Raw genomic sequence first — 13,458 nt, 5'->3', positions numbered from 1 at the left:
TAGATCTTTCCAAATCATTAGGAACCATTTCAGTGGTGGATCATAACAGCAAAACTGGCAACTAAATGTATTGATTGAAATAACATTTAGCGGAAGGAAAACAAATTCACCAAAGAAAATAGTGATAAGATACTAAACTTCTTATTGATTCTTTTCAACCCAACTTATGATACCAGAAACAATGACATTCCAGTGAACCTTTTACATTTGTGTGTTCTTAGAGTTAAATTTTCCCCATAGAGACACATAGAAATGATCCTCCTAAAACAAGCCTCCAAAATACAATTCAGTATTAGAAAGAGCTTATTATAATTATTACCAAAGTCAGGCAGCTTCTGGCTACAGCAGAATCAAGCAAATTAAGAACAGTAAGATGTTAATGAACGTTAATTAGGAAGCTCTACCACCTGTCATGACAATGGATCAGAACGTGGGAGTACTTTTTCAGATATTGAACTTTTAAGTCCTTTTTTTTATGAAGAGGACAAACAGCCAAAATATGAATGGGATTGTTAATTTATTGAAGAGGATGCCTGGAATCTGACACCTGAAGGTAACAAAAGAACTTCAAACAGGAGAGAGACAAATCAAACAAACTAGACTGTGATCTGCTATGGCTGCAGAAAAGCAAGGGACTAACTATGCCACTTCCTTCCCCTATACCCACCCCACCCCCAATAGAAAGCCATCTCCTGCAGATTCTGTCACAAACTATGTATTGTATTTTAGCCTTACAGGAAAATACAAAACGATGTTTAAAAACCCTGGTCTCAGTGTGTTAGTGGACTGATATGCTAGTGTGCTATGAATGTCACAGTTTGAGGATAGCCATTAAGCACATCTGTGCTGTAGCTTAAAAAAAAGTAAAGACAATCTCTTGCTCCAGGTGCTGCAGGCCAGCCACCATCAGATGAAAACAGGACAAAAGAATCTCCGATACCTGCAAATCCAAGAATCTCGAAATTGACTGTTCAGCTACCAACGTCAACGCAACTGGTATCACCGAAAGTAATAAACGTAACATTCCATTATCTCCTCTTCATGAACAACCCTGATACTGATCTGTCATCTCATATTTAGTAACTAATACATTTCTTCAACTAAAAAACCTGGTTAAATCAGCTCCTTTTGAAACATTTATGGTGGGAGAAAGGCATCCAAAATGGAAGGGATTGTTTTTAAATTATCCTTGTTGTGAACAAACGAAGTGGGGGAGTGAATAAAGAAGAGAGGCAGGATTAAAGAAGAGAGCCAGTTCATCCCGCCTCACTCGGGAGCTTGACAATTTGGGGTATCCCGTCTGGAGCAGTAATAAATTGTGGAACCTTACCCAGGGACTGGCGTACCACAAACAGAACTCTTAAATGAATGAGAGATAAGACCTGTGCACTTTTACAAAATAATCTTATTAATGCTGTTTGAATATCACAGATCTTGAAAGTCAGGTTTTCTTCTTTCTCCAAAACTGAAGAGACAATTGTTATCTTCTTTAATCAATCAAAGGCTCTCTTTGTTTCAAATCCTTATTCATCCATGGAGATTTTTCAAGGCTGTAAGAAAACTAAATAAAATTCTATTTAATCACCCACTTCACATCAGGAACTTTCTCAACCAGCAAAAGAAACACTGAATAGAACATCATTTGTAATGAAAGCAATGCCAGCAAAATTCAAGGATTGGATACAGAATTGTTTAGATTCATTTAATTTTTATGAACACTTGATTCTGTGGCAAAAGAAAAACTCAGCCTGTTAGGGAATCAGAAAATACAGAGTTTGGCCTACTGCTGAGAAAGGCAGAAAAGGGTGCACTTCTAAAGCAGCAAATTACAATTTTTTTATCAACTGTTACTAAGGAAAAAAAGATGCAGAAAAGGAAAATTCACAACTTGGACACCACAACAAAAAAAAAGGTTTATTTCACAGAATCACAAACCAGGATGCACAATATCAAAATAGTATAAGAAGGGAAATGACTGCTGTCAGATGAGGCAACATTGAAGAAGTCAAGCAAGAATTGCTTAATGGACAGTTCAGTTCCGAAACAAGTGACTCAACAATCCACATCCTGAAACACATTCTCATCCATGACTATTGTTTAGACTATTGCTTGTTATTGTTTAGCAGTAAAATAAATAGTTTAGAAACTTCAGTATCATTTTCCTTAGTTGTTGCCTCCAATCAAGTTTTTAAAACACCAAAAGGGTTATTCCTGTAAGCATGGGCACAAATTATATCATGGTTACACAGAAGGCATATGTCCATGAAACCTCAATCCAAGCTATGGGCTACAAATATCATTATCACCATGACTATTTTGCTAAGAATCATGTCAAGGTTCTTAGAATTGCATCACAAATTCTTACATGGAATCAGATGTTTACACAAGAACATAAGGAGTAGGAATAAACCATTTAGCTCTTGAGCCTGATCTGTATAAAATCACAGCTTACCTTAACTCCAATTTCCTACATGCCCACCATAACCCTTGATTATTTTATAGGTTAACCATCTTTCTAATTCAGCCCTGAAAATATTTGTTGACCCAGCCTTCACTGCTGCTTGTGATAGGAAAAAAATCAAAAACTTAACAACCTTCCAAACAAAGAAATTCATCCTCATCTCGGCACGGTGGCTCAGTGGTTAGCACTGCAGCGTCACAGCACCAGGGACCCAGGTTTGATTCCAGCCTTGGGCGACTGTCTGTGTGGAGTTTGCACATTCTCCCCGTGTCTGCATGGGTTTCCTCTGGCTGCTCTGGTTTCCTGCCACAGTCCAAACATGTGCAGGCTAGGTGGATTGGCCATGCTAAATTGCCCGTAGTGTTCAGGGGTGTGTGGGTTATAGGGGGATGGGTCTAGGTGGGATGGTCCAAGGGTCGGTGTGGACTTGTTGGGCTGAAGGGCCTGTTTCCACACTGTAGGGATTCTATGATCTATCTCCATCTTAAATAGGAGATGCGTTATTTTGTAACTGGAACCCTTAGTTCTAGATTCATCCACAAGAGGAAACATACTCCTAATATCTATTCTATCAAGCTTCCTCAGAATGTTATATATTTCATTGAGATCACTTCTCATTCTTCTAAACTCCAATGATTACAGCCTAACCTGCATACATTTCTTTGTACGTAGCACCTTCACCCCAGCCTAGGTTAGCCCAAGCAACCTATTTTGATGACACCTTTAAGAATCTATCCTTGCCTCATCCTCATCCACTGGCAATACCTTGGCAACATCATCCTAGACATATTAATTTCCACATGTGCGCTGAGGACATATAGTCTTTCCTCTCCTCAGTCTCCCTCAGCACTTTTACGAACTCTGTGCTGTCAGTTTATTTGTAAATCTTTGAGTATCTAGTAATGAATCAGCCACAATTTCTTCCAGTCAAAGACTAGTCAAACCAAAGCCTCTAATGCAAACTCCATGCCTCTGTCCCCAATTCTATTACATACTCCATTCTTGGCATCATATCAAACCAATTGGTTCCATAGTACTTGATTCTGATTTGAGCGTCTGACCTGTATCCTTTCCAACCCAAAAGCAGTCTACTTTCACGTCAAAAACATTAGCTGTCTCTGCATTAATCTCAACTACCTGCTGCTGAAACCCTCATGTATACATTTGGCTTTTCTAGACTGGACCATTCTAATGCTTTCCTGTTAGTCTATCATCCACTATCCCCAAGAAACTTCAACTTGTTTAAAAGTTTATTCTTCTTATGCGATCAAACCAAATCCCTTTCATCCATTACACACATTCCTGTGGGCCAACCTTGGCTTTCCATTCCCAAAAACTTTAAGGTTTAAAATTCTCCTGCTTCTACTTAGGCTAGGGTTAACTAGCACTTCATGGCCTCGTTCTCTATATCTGTTCCTATGTCTGTAATCTCCTCTAGTCTTGCGAGCATCCAACCCCCGAACTTTCCATTCTTTTTTGTGGATCTTTAAGCTCTTATCCAACCATTGGCAAATGAGTCTTCAGGCATTTTAGTTCCTCGCCTTGAGAATTCTCTCCCTACATGCTCTTTCTACCTGCTTTATTAACCTACTTAAAATCCACTTTATAATCAACCATTTACATACCTCTTCCGTTCTCCTTTGGTTCAGTAACTATTTCTGCCTGATTGAACCTCCATGAAGTACACTGAAACTTTGTATGTTCCACGACAAAGCGTTTTATAAAAGGATATAGCATTGTTAGCCTCCGCTCAAAGAGTAGTGATAATCCCATATGAATCCCTTTTTGCATAACATTTCTCTTTTTTTCCTCTTCAATCAACTGTCTAACCCTTTCTTAAAATTCATCACAGTTTCTAGTTAAATTACTGCCGGACTTGAAACGTTAACTGTTTTCTTCCTACAGATACTGCCAGCTCTGCTGAATTTTGCCAGCAATTTCTGTTTTGTTTCAGATCTCCAGCATTCACAGTTTTTTGTTTTACCATTATTTTAAACACCTGTATTAATCACTCTGTTCTAACAATATTCTCAATATTCCAAATTTACACATTCTGATACAAGTTCTTCTTGATGAGGAACTTATTGGTCATCTTGACTGGACAATAAAACAACTCAGCTGCAAATAGCAAAGTAGCAACAAAAGCTGTGTCTTGCAATCATCTGGTTTCGTGTTTTATATTACTATTTTAGTTGGTAATTTTTAGTTTGGGGGAAATTAAGTTTGTAAATATGACACAATTAAAGGTTCTAGACCTCAGAAATTACCAAACCTTCTAAAGTATTTATACATCAAAGGCCCTTCTTTCCTGAGTTCAACAATGGGAGTTAGGATGTCTCCCAACCGCCTGCATTGGGAAAACACATTTGAATAGCAGAATCTTCCAGGGGTTGGTGCTGGATAGAGTTACACCTGCTGCTCCCAGACACAGATCAAAGGTAGCCACAGGTACTACCAATTGCCAATGTGCCAAAGGTCTATTTTGGTTCTCTGGGGCTTTGCCTCAGCTGTTGTATTAAATATTAAGCCCCTCCATCCTAACAAACCTCCTCATTCCCCTAAACACCATGCCAAATTATGTTTCCAAATTAGCCATTTCCCTGACCCATGTCAACTCACTCTGTATCATTATAGCCAGGTTTCTGGAGCCATGTTGACATGAAATAAAATGAAGCTTTAAACATCTATTGCAATCTTTACGATATTAAAAAAAAAAGACACTGTCATTCATGAAGACCTATTGGAATCAATTAAATCCCCTTCAAGTACTTAATTTCTTATTAAACAACGGTTGTATTCATAATCCCAAATCAAGGACAGCTAACCCTTTAATAATCCTTGGAATACTGAAAGATTGTGGAAGTCAGCTAAGCACTAATAATGATGTAATGTTAACTCTTAGGGTAATAACAATGGAGATATTTGAAGAAAGTTTAGTGTTAGAGCTCTTGAAGCAGCTAAGTTATCATTTTTAGACTCTGGTTCAAAAGGCAGAGATAGAATTTTTTAGGAGTTGTACAGCAGCTGTAGACCAGGAGCAATGCAGAAGAATATTGGAAACAATTGGTGTTTCAGACTTTTTTTTTCTGCCATGATGCAGAAAGTGTGTGTGGCTTCATCTTGAGCTACAAAGTCTAAAATCTTACCAGCTGTGGAAAATTTTGACATGTTGTCCCAAGAAAGTGGATAATCTTCAAGATCCAAATAATTAGCCAAACTCTTCCTGTGGAGAAGAGAATATTCTGTTGAGGATTTCAGTGATTGCATTTTTTTAAAAATTTGAATCACTTCAGTTAGCGTTTAGTTAGTTACATTTGCTCTACTTGACCCTTACATCGTAATATTAATTTGTCTTAAACTATCAAATGTTATGGCTTCAATCTTGCAGCAACTAACTGGGATTTTGGATTTCTGTGTTACGAGTTACTGAGCTCTCTTTAGATCACACCAAGTATTTTAGACAAAATTAGAATAAACAAACAATTCATAATGGAATGATAATAACTTTCCAAGAAAGATTAAGGGAAAAATGGCAGGAAAATCACCTGCAGATGAAATTAAACAAATAACATCAGTTACAACTTCAAAGACAACATGGTAACAGTCTCCATGGACCAATGGTCGTTTCCAAACTGGAGATGGTCTATGTTTCTGAGAAATCAGAGATGACTAACAGGAATCAAAAACAACTCTGGGATATGCTGAAAAGTTCAGCATTAATTTTGCCCCCGCAGCTTCAGGATTGCAGTTCATAACATATTGATCTACAATAGGTTGGAACTTTTGATCAAGCCTGTCAGTCAGCTTCTCAATGGACCTTCCAAAAGATGTGATACCACCGTGGTGAGAATTCCAGAGCAACCGATTATCTATAATTTGCATGGCATAAAAGTTAAGAATGGTAAAACATCAGCTTCCAAAGGCACTCCAGGCAATATCTACAAACATGATGAGTCAACTATTACAAAGAATCTCTTCAGAACTTTCCAACTGAACCAGGGCAAAGTAGTAATACATCTGTATTTGAAGGATAAATTTGTTGTCGCATTATGAAAAACAGAAGTGTGATTTATCCAAATAAGCAACTGTCCTAAACTTTATGATATTTTGTTTCTGTCTGTTGATATATTGCCGGAATCCCCATGCTTTGTCTATACAAGATGGTAGACCAATTATGCATTTAAATCCATGCATTTCACTGTGATCTCAGTTACAAGACAGATTCAGAAAAAGAACAAAATATTGTTATTCAATGCCTACAAAATCCTGGCACAGTCTTTGAACAAATAAAGCAGACATATGCATACCATAGTCAAGTTTGATTACCCTGAAAGTTTTATCGACATGATTCAGCAGATATACAATGGAATATACAAGAAAGTGATTACCTGTTTAGAAGTGTCCAGTGCTTTCTAAATCATGAATGCTAAATCATCAGATTCCATCAGTGACTATGAAAGACGCAGTTTGTTTTGACACCATTAAGCTGGATTTAATGTGCTGTGGGTTTTGAAAGTAAGAGAGGGCATGTTAAATCCAGTAGGTGACATGCTGACTACCTACTCAACCAAACCTGCAATTTTACCAGAGACAATGGGAGGTGTGTCAGATGGCACGCCCATCTGCAAGTAAATAGAGGCCTACAGTGAGAAAATAGTGCGCAATTAAGGACCTTTTCCCACCACTACTAGGACATAACCAGTGCCAGGAAGGCCCACATATGCAGCAACCCAATAGCTTTCCCCATACTTGCAATTCCACCCTGCCAGGGCCGACAGCTGCTCCTAGCTCAAATTCCAGATCCAACACAGCATGCCTCCTCATGAGCCTTATAGCCAGAGGTGCTGGTGGTACTAAGGAGCTGGTGGCTATTGATTGCCTGGCAGTTCTCTTAGTCTGGACTTTTCATTGCTGAGTGGCAGAGTTCCTGCCTCAATTCAATTAACTGCCAATCAGAGCAGGGGTGGGCTCCCCCCAACACTTTACCTGAAGGGTCAGGCCCTGCAGTGCCCTGTTAAAGCCAATACATTAGTTTGGACTTTCTTCTCAGTCCTAATTTAAGAAAGCATGACAGAATGGAATCATGAAAATATATACATCTTACTTTGGCTACAAGCAATGGTGAAAATTAAATACTCACTGACAACTACTCTCTTGGTCCACACATTAAAATAACTCAGACTAAAGGCACTGTGAGGTAAAGTATGCAAAGTTCCCCAATTTACCCAGGTTGACAAAAAACATGGACCAGGTTTTTCTACTTAACAGGAATTACTATTTAGTACATGTAAGTAGAGTTTAGCTACAGATAACCAATTGTGAAGTGTTGGCATATGACACTAGGAGTTAGAACTCTAAACCCATTATAAACTCCCCTTGCAGACATGCATCTGCATATGCAGACACAAGGAGAAAAATCATGGGTGGAGGAAAGACTGGGAAGACAGTTCAGTGATTCCTGTTCACAGGGATGCTGAGCTGATTCCTTTGCTGATCAGGATGCTGTTTCTTGGCCGTCCTACTCTAGCTGCTTTCACTTGTTTGAAGGAGGCACAGAGTGACTGATGCACATTTAGAAAAGGTCTCAAAATTATTAATTTAAAATCATAATGGGCAGCAGTTAACTGCTGTAGTTAAAATGCAGAGAAGAGAGACAGCTCCTAGACTGGTGGAAGCCTAATTGCTTCTCCCTATCTTGTTCATAGTCCCAAGCTCTTCAGATACCTGAGAACCAATTGACTGTTGTTGGCAGTTAGAAGGCCTTTGTCACGATAACTTGTCACTAGTCCACAGACCTATCAACTACTTGTTTCCAGCTGAATCTCCATTCGTATACACCTTTGGCTCCAGCCTGCCTTTGCCTTCTTTTGCTATTGCTTCAATCAGCATCTATATATGCTGCATTACAATGAGTGTCAGATTTTTTGCTTTCAGAAACATGCTGTAATCCCTCTACAATCCTTGGTTTTAAAACAGTTAATTTCAAATTTCAGTCCACATTATAAATACAGAAAAAATAAAAGGTCACTGTCATTACAGTAACCAATGTAACATGTACTCATCGCTATCGTGCATTAAACTACATCTTGTTGTTAACACAAAAGCCTCTTCTTGTTAAGACTCACCAGTGGTTTATGCCCAACCACCATTAATCAAACATAAGAAGGAGGATTAATTGCAGCTCTCTACTCCCAACTATTCACTGGTAGTGGTTTATTCTCAATATTATGGCATATCCTAGAGAATCCGAAGGGCTAGAGAAAGAGAAAAATTGCTGCATATTACAACAGTACTGCATGTGATTCAGTCTTCCTAATTCAGCAAATGGGTTCTAGATTTAATTATCTGTATGCAAAAGACAATATTTATGATGCTCTTCATTGAAAACTAGAAATATTCCAGTTTTTATGGCTATTATATTACCATTTATAATAAATTTTTCAAGAACATAGTAAAGTAAGGTCTTTCTTCATCATTAATTTGACATATTGTTGAGTTTTGCTGTCTGCTAACAACAGTAGGTGGTATTTTTCTTCCATAAACAGGATATATTTTATTTGGTATTTATTTGGAGAGTGAATGTTTATTATTAGGGGTGTTTCATTTGTCTATTATCATTAACTTACATTATGTATCCATTATGATCTAAATGAATTGATGACTACAGAGCAGCAAAAGATTTACTATGAATGGTCATTGTTTTTTGCATGCTTCAGTGATGTGGAAGCTTGCTAGAAGTAGGCATGGAGCAAAAAAGGTCAAATCTCCCAAAGCGCTTGCTCACATAACTTTCAGCAGTGTTGTTAGAAAAATTAAAGATCTTCTCATTACATTTTTGTTAAATATCTGCTTTGAATTACTTTTATTCATTTGTAGATTGTGAACGTACCAAAAAGTCACCATTTTTTGTTCCTTCCTAATTATCCTTTTGGAGATGGTGGTGAACCATCTTGATTCATCTGAAGTAGGCAGACTAAACAGCTGCTAAGGAGGCCATTCCAGGGTTCTGACCCAATTACAGCAAAAGAATGGTGGTTTAGGGCTGGTCTTTATAGGACACATTACTCCCCGGTTCGTCCTGACTCTCCCACAACCGAGATATTGATATCAACCCTCCCACCTAAAACCTGGTTGCCCTGCAGCAATATTGTGCTGAGACCAGTCTTAATTCATTCAGAGTGAAACTTCGGATTCCTTCTGGGAGAAAGTCCCAACGCTAGGAGCTGCTGACCAGCCAGATTAGTCGGCTGCTCTGTAATCCTAGCAGTGCCAGAATTGAGCAGTCACCATCCTTGGGACTACAGGCATTCCCCAAGCAGAAGACTGATGGAGTACAGACTTAACGGTAAGTCTGGGATTTTAGATGGACCTAGTGACAGATCTCTGCAAGGTGGATGGTGGTAGGGGGGCAACTTGGGTTTGACAGGAGTGAGTTAAAGAGGGGTACAATTTTCAGGATATCTCCATTGGACACAAGGGACAGCCCCCAAACAAGGCATACTCCCTCCCACATTTTTATTGACAGCAAAAGCTGCTGGACTGCCTGTGATAACAAGGTGTAGAGCTGGATGAACACAGCAGGCCAAGCAGCATCAGAGGAGCAGGAAAGCTGACGTTTCGGGCCTAGACCCTTCTTCAGAAATTCAGAAAACTGCCTGTTGTGACTCTGCCTTCACTGTTAGACATAAAATATCATTGGAGGTGGAATGAGGCACCTACATGGCCATTAGTTGGCCAGTTAAGGTCCTCACTAGGTCAAAAGGCAGGCAGGTTATCTGCGTTTACCCCACCCATTGTAGAATGGGAGACAGGCATGGTTGGACATGAGGCAGTGGGAAGTCAATGCATTTTATTTTATGAGATTTCCCACCATCAATAATTTCAGCAGGACAGAGCTCTGATTTATAGCATCTGCAATTCTTTCAGATTTTATTTAGCCATTCAAGAAGATAGTTCCCCCATCACCTTCTCAAAAGCAATTAAGGATGGACAATAATTTGTACTGTATAGACAGATTTCTTGTTGCATAATTTACAATCAGTAAAATGATATCCCATTTTATAAGAATGAAGCATTTATGCTGTAAGAGGAATAACATTGCAACCACTTATCTCTGATGACTAAATTAAATTTTATTCTTCCTTACATATTGCCAGATAATTTATGGACCAATTCATATTATAGCCTCATACACATAAACAGTTAATTCAGCCAATGTAAGTGCCATAAAAGTTCTGCTTCATAGTTGCTGCAAAGAAGTGTATGTAGTGACATTCTAGACATGTCACCCTGCCTGTAAATTTGTCTCTGATATCATGGAAAAACATTCAGCAGCCCTTGCTTTAGTTCCCCTTTTCCTTATACCAGTGTCCATTCAATGGCTTCCTCGTTGAAATTCAAGCTGTTTTATTTTTCTCCCAGATCGCTCTGAGATTGTAAAATTCTCTTTTTAAGAGCATAAATTATATTGTGATTTTTAAAAACAGTTAAGATAATAAACCTATAGAATTTGGCTATATCAGATTGACAAAAGAAGCAACAAGGAATTGGAGATTTTGGAGATTTAAAACTGGACAAATCCCCAGGTGCAGGTACATTGCATCCCAGGCTGTTTTGGGAGAGGTGAAATGAAATTACAGGAATGCTGACCTAAATTTTTAAATCATCTTTGGCCACAGGGGAGGTGCCTGAGGACTGGAGGACAGCTAATGTAGTTCCACTTTACAAGAAAGCTGATAGAGATAGACCAAGGAATTATAGTCCCAGGAGTCTAATTTTGTGAAACTATTGGAGAAGATTAACCTCCATTTAGAGAGACAAGGTTTGATCAGGGATAGTCAGTATGGTTTTGTCAGAAGGAGGCCACGCCTGACAAATTCGGTGGAATTTTTCGAGGAGGTGACAAAATTTTGGATAAGGATAGAGCAGTTGATGCAGTTTATATGAATTTCAGATTCGGCCTTTGGCAAGGTCCCAAGGAAACTGATAAAGAAGGTAAAAGCTCATTAGATCCAGGGTAACTTGGCAAGATTAATCTAAAATTGGTTGAATGTTAGGAGACAGAGAATGGTGGTAGAAAGCCGTTTGTGTGACTATAGCCTGGTGTGGAGCTGGGTTCTGTAGTGTTTGTAACAAGGTCAGCCAAGTGGATCTCATAGAATATTAGTTCCCTGCTTGCGGCTATTATCTTGTCCAATTAAAGTTTCCTGGCCGACAGACATAAACAGAAGTATCAGAGGTTCCACTCACTCTAGGAGCCAGATCTGAGCTATCTGGGTCAGTGACATGTACTATGCACGTGTATATAAAGGGTGACTTGGTAAAGCGATACCAGACTTTGTGGAGTTATTTCGGGCTCCTTATTGTTTGTAATATTCATGTAGGTGAGAATGTGGAAGGGTTAATACGCTAGATTGTGGATAACACACATATTGGCTGGGTGGTTCACAGCAAGGAGGAAGAGGTAAGGTTATAGGGGGATATAAACTGATTGGCCAGATGGACAGATCAATGGCAGATGGAATTTACCCCTGAGTAGTATGAGGTGATGAAAGAAGGAACAAAACAAGGGAATCCACAATGAATGGCAAGATATTAGGAAATTCAGAAGGATTTTGGGGTGCTTTCCTACAGATCCCTGAAGGTGGCAGAACAGGTTAATAGGGAGATAAGAAGGCATATGGGAGGCATGCCTTTAATAGTTGTGACATAGATTAACAGCAGGAAGGTCATGTTGGATCTGTACAGAGCTTTAGTTAGGCCACAGCTGCAGTACTATGTGCAGTTCTGGTTACCACATTATAGGAAGGATGAGATTGCACTGAAGGGGATGCAAAGGATATTCACCAGGATGTTGCCTGAAATGGAGTATAGTTAGTTCTGATGTAACGCATGTTTCTTCAATGTGAATTGGTTTTAACACAATGGAAGAATTATAGAACGCTATTTGTAGAATGTGAACTTACCCTACCTTTATTGGCTATAACACAATTCCCTCCCCATCACTTTGAATGTCGCGGTTATTGCTCGATTTTCTTATAACACGAGATCGCATGAGAATGGAACTATCGCGTTATATAAAACTGACTGTATTTTTCCTATGAAATGAAGCTGGATAAGCTCAGGCTGTTTTCTTTTGAGTAGGGAAGGTTGAGTGGGGACCTGATAGAGGTGCATAGGATTATTTGGGGCATGGACAGTGTAAATAGAAAGCACCTTTTCCCATTAATTTAAGTTTCAATAATAAGGGTCTTAATTATAAAGTGAAAGGCAGGAGGTTTAGTGGATATTTGAGGAAACAATTTTTCACTCAGAGGGTGGTGTTAGTTTGCCTTGGAGGGTGCTTGAGGCAGGAAACCTCATAACCTTTATAATGTACTTAGATGAGCACCTGAAGTGTCATAACATTCAAGGCTTCAGGCCTAGTTTGGGTAAGTGGGACTAGAGTCGATATATTTGGTCATACAGAGGGCTTCTTCTGTACTGTATGATTCTCTAAGACCATTAGATGAAAAATTCTCTTTGAAAAATTCTTAGAGTCTGTAAATCTTTGTGCATCATCTCACACCAATGTTTTCATTGTAAAAATTCTTAACTGTAGCTACCACAAAAAAGCCATGATAATTAATAACTATTCATTCACAGGTGCAGTACAATAGACACTGGTGTAAGGGAAGCAGAGTTGCAAATTAAGGTAGGTTGATATATTTGTACCATCACATCAGTTTAATTATTTTTTATGGGAAAAGAGAATGAAATTATCTTTTTCATATCTAATTTGTTTACATTTCCCGTTAAGTACAGTCTTGATGTATTAAATAAATAACTACTTACCAATGCTTTAGATCAGTTTCTTGATTGCATATATTTTGTTTTAGTTTTTGCCCATTCATTAAATAACCTGAAATGCTAATATATAAATAATGAAATATTATAGAACAGTTACTTAATTAAACAAAAGAATAAACCAGATATGAAGCGGTGGAAGAAACTACTAT

At 38.5% G+C, this 13,458-nt stretch overlaps 1 long non-coding RNA gene across 1 annotated transcript; it reads right to left on the bottom strand.

Moving 5' to 3' along the window:
* Nucleotides 1-1,503: 1,503 nt before the first annotated feature.
* On the bottom strand, nt 1,504-6,954 carry LOC125482785. Its single transcript, XR_007261760.1, has 3 exons — nt 6,850-6,954; nt 5,608-5,684; nt 1,504-1,561 (listed from the first exon to the last, which is right to left on the bottom strand). It is a non-coding gene; the product is annotated as an uncharacterized LOC125482785 (long non-coding RNA).
* Between the last annotated feature and the right edge of the window lie 6,504 nt (nt 6,955-13,458).

Source organism: Rhincodon typus, chromosome 1 (genome assembly GCF_021869965.1).
Source record: "Rhincodon typus isolate 14 chromosome 1, sRhiTyp1.1, whole genome shotgun sequence".
Lineage (NCBI taxonomy): Eukaryota > Metazoa > Chordata > Chondrichthyes > Orectolobiformes > Rhincodontidae > Rhincodon > Rhincodon typus.
The sequence above is the reverse complement of the archived record's forward strand: the minus strand, read 5'-3'. Positions and strand labels throughout refer to the sequence as shown.